At 34.0% G+C, this 4,300-nt stretch overlaps 1 pseudogene; it reads left to right on the top strand.

Annotated features, from left to right (window-relative positions):
* Positions 1-2,199: 2,199 nt before the first annotated feature.
* On the top strand, positions 2,200-2,333 carry LOC145241822 (U2 spliceosomal RNA; annotated as a pseudogene).
* Positions 2,334-4,300: the final 1,967 nt, after the last annotated feature.

Raw genomic sequence — 4,300 nt, 5'->3', positions numbered from 1 at the left:
CCAAATTTTCTAATATGTAGATAAAAAATTTGTTGAATATATAGGGTGAGAATTTTCCTTCCTCTCTTTCTCTCTCTCTCTTTCTCACACACACACAAGCTGAAAATTGTTCTCTCTCTCTCTCTGACTCTCTCTCTCTCTCTCTCACACACACACACATGGTCATTTTATAGATATAATAGATAGGTTATGCTAGATATATTTCTATATGTCTGAATACCCTATATACAAATTTTTAAATCTGTAGATAAAAAATTTGTTGAGTATATAGGTTGAGAATTGTTCTTTCTCTCTCTCTCACACACACATTCTCACTTTTATAGATATAATAGATTATGCTAGATATATTTCCAAATGTCTGAATACCCTATATACAAATTTTCAAATCTGTAAAGATAGAATTTGTTGAATATATAGGTTGAGAATTGTTCTCTCTCTCTCTCTTTCACACACATTCTCACTTTTATAGATATAATAGATAGATTATGCTAGATATATTTCCTTATGTCTGAATACCCTATATACAAATTATCAAATCTGTAGATCAAATATTTGTTGAATATATAGGTTGAGAATTGTTCTCTCTCTCTCTCTCTCTCTCACTCACTCACTCACTCACTCACACACACACACACACACATTCTACCTTTTATAGATATAATAGATTATGCTAGATATATTTCCATATGTCTGAATACCCTGTATACAAATTTTCAGATCTGTACATAAAAATTAGTTGAATATATAGGTTGAGAATTGTTCTCTCTCTCTCTCTTCTCTCTCTCTCTCTTTCACACACATTCTCACTTTTCTAGATATAATAGATAGATTATGCTAGATATATTTCCATATGTCTGAATACCCTATATACAAATTTTCTAATCGGTAGATAAAAAATTTGTTGAATATATAGGGTGAGAATTGTACTTACTCTCTCTCTCTCTCTCTCTCTCTCTCTCACGCACACATTCTCACTTTTATGGATATAATAGATAGATTATGCTGGATATATTTCCATATGTCTGAATACCCTATATACAAATGGTCAAATCTGTAGATAACAAATTTATTGAATAGATAGGTTGAGAATTGTTCCCTCTCTCTCTCTCGCAACCTTACACACACAACCACACGCAAACATTCTGACTTTTTTAGATATAATAGATCGATTATGCTAGATATATTTCCATATGTCTGAATACCCAATATACAAATTTTCAAATCTGTAGGTAAAAAATTTGTTGAATATATAGGTTGAGAATTGTTCTCTCTCTCTCACACACTCACATTCTCACTTTTATAGATATAATGTATAGATTATGCTAGATATATTTCTATATGTCTGAATACCCTATATACAAAGTTTAAAATCCGTAGATAAAAATACGTTGAGTATATAGGTTGAGAATTGTTCTCTCTCTCTCTTACGCACACACACACACACACACACATTTTCACTTTTATAGATATAATAGATAGATTATGCTAGATATATTTCCATATGTCTGAATACCCTATATACAAATTTTCAAATCTGTAGATAAAAAATGTATTGAATATATAGGTTGAGAATTGTTGTCTCTCTCTCTCTCTCTCTCTCTCTCTCTCTGGCTACCTCACACACACACACATTTTCACTTTTATAGATATAATAGATAGATTATGCTAGATATATTTCCATATGTCTGAATACCCTATATACAAACTTTCAAATCTGTAGATAAAAAATTTGTTGAGTATATAGGTTGAGAATTGTTCTCTCTCTCTCACACGAAACTGTGCGCTCGGCTTCTTCCCCCCCTTCCCACCCCAAATGCTTGGGAAACTGTGCACTGTTTTTGTTGGTTTTCAAGCTGCCTCTTCCCCCCCCACACACACACACAGTTTAACAGTAGTAGGAGGTCAAGAGAAAGAGGGTGAGAGAGAGAGAAGAGTAAGTTGGTGAGAGAGAGAGAAAAGAGAAAGAGGGTGTTGATTTTATATTTTTATTATCGTCTAATATTTTGAAAGCTGAATTTCTAATAAAATGTGCATCTATAGGAGATAATGCCTGGGAATGTGTTCCCCCCCCCCCACAGTTTAACAGTGGTGTGACGTCAAGAGAAAGAGGGTGAGAGAGAGGGAAGAGTAAGTGGGTGAGAGAGAGAAAAAAAAGGAAGACGGTGTTGGTTTTGTGAAAAAAGTTGTTATTTACAATTGTTCGCATTCTTGGCCTTTTGGTCAAGATCAAAGTGTAGTATCTGTTCTTCAGATGCTGCACTTCTATTTCTTGTTCTCTTTCGGTGGAGGAGAAATCCTCCACGACTGAGACAATTTTTATTTTTGTACCTTTTCTCCACGTTAAAAAACGACCCTGGTGTCTAACTCTGTCCCGTGGGGAGGCATAGTAAATAGGTACAATTGTTCGCCATTAGTGGATGTTGACGTCACGTCACGTGACATGACTAAGCGTTTTTTTTTTTTTAGTATGAATAACATTTTTTGTTATAATTATAATGTCTACACTTAATTTTATAGAAAATGATGTATATATAATAGAAAAAAAAATTACTGGTTTTGTTGGATTCAAGTGGATCCCCCCCCTCCAGTTTAAGAGATAGCAGGTCACGTGGTAATATACAAAATGGCTAGCGTAAATATAAAGATCGGTTTTTTTATCGACGAATATTTTGAAAGCTGAATTTTTTTTTATTCCTGTACATTTTTTCCTGATATTTTTCGTTAAAACTCTTGTATAAATACTATTTTTAACCAGTTAAATACGTTGGAGACATTGTCATGGAGTTTAATAATCTCTAGAACAAAGCAGAAGAGAAATTACAAAAGTATCGGTAAAACAAAGTGTTTGTTTACATTTGTTCGCCATTACTGGATGTTGACGTCACGTCACGTGACATGACTAAGCGTTTTTGGATTATGTAATATTAACATTAAAATGACAGGTTTTTTGGGGGGCCCCCCTAGGAGAGAAATGATCAGTTCACCCCCTTTTAATGGTCCGTTTGGTGTGGAATTTCGATATTTGTCATGCGGGTGATCAAGGTTCAATATGATACATAATTTGTCAACTTTGGTTGTGTCTGTCAAAAGTTTGAGCTGACGTCACGTCACGTGACACGTATTGAATAACGTTAAAATGACAGGTTTTTTTGGGGGCCCCCCTAGGAGAAAAACGATCAGTTGACCCCTTTCTACTGGTCCGTTTGACGTGAAATTTCGATATTTGTCATCCGGGTGATCAAGGTGCAATATGATACCAAATTTGTCAACTCTGGTTCCGTCTTTCAAAAGTTTTAGCGTTACAAACAAACATACATACATACATACATACATACATACATACACACCGATATTTGCCTTTTATATATATAGACTAGCAGGGCTACCCGGCGTTGCTCGGGACCGTATAAACAATGAAAAAACAAAAGCAGATATTGAACATATGTTTTATTCTTAGGGGAGAGGAATCTTTCATCTCTATGTATTATTTGTTTTATCTACCCCCGGACTGGTATTGTTCATGTTTTATCCCTAGCATAGGTAATTTACAGCATGTATATGAAATTGTTTTACCTTAGGGAGAAGAGAACAGGTAATATACAACATAATGTGTCTATATTACATCCCTGGCAACGCCTAGAAACCAGCTAGAACATGTATTTCAGTCAATGTTTATTACATCCTGGGCTCTGCCGGGAAACCAGCTAATCTCTATTTAGTGACTTGACCACCAAAATACCTCCCTAAGTGTGTCCTTTCTTTTGAACTTATTAGATATAGGTATCTAGAAATGTGTGTGAAATTTTGTTGAATGCATTGTTCACTATGATTTTCTTATTGTTCTACACAATATCAACTGCAGCGAAATAAAACAGTAAACTTAGTGTAGTGTTAGAATAAAGAGCAAAGGAAAAAATTAGAATCATATTCTGTAATTGCAAATCTAAATTTGCTAGCGTGTACCAGTATTTGCCAGGTTGTGGAAATTTGGAATTTATAACGTATGTAGTGGCCTTTTCCTAGATACCTATTGCTAAAAATTATACTTTCATTTTGTTAGAAAAATCTCTCTTCGGATGCCCTGCATCATCCAAAATAAAAACAAATATTTTTATAATTGTTTCAGTACATTGCTACACATTGTGAAATTTGTTGACGTTTGTAAAAAAAAATCATGAATGTGCTTATATTCCAAAAAAGAAAATATCAGTGCACAGTATTGAAAGTGTTCGAGATTCAAAAGTCTGTAACATTTCTACTAACTTCATAAGATGTCATGTGAGAAACTGAATTGAATATC

Source organism: Euprymna scolopes, chromosome 20 (assembly GCF_053919585.1).
Source record: "Euprymna scolopes isolate OS-2025 chromosome 20, ASM5391958v1, whole genome shotgun sequence".
Lineage (NCBI taxonomy): Eukaryota > Metazoa > Mollusca > Cephalopoda > Sepiida > Sepiolidae > Euprymna > Euprymna scolopes.
The sequence above is the reverse complement of the archived record's forward strand: the minus strand, read 5'-3'. Positions and strand labels throughout refer to the sequence as shown.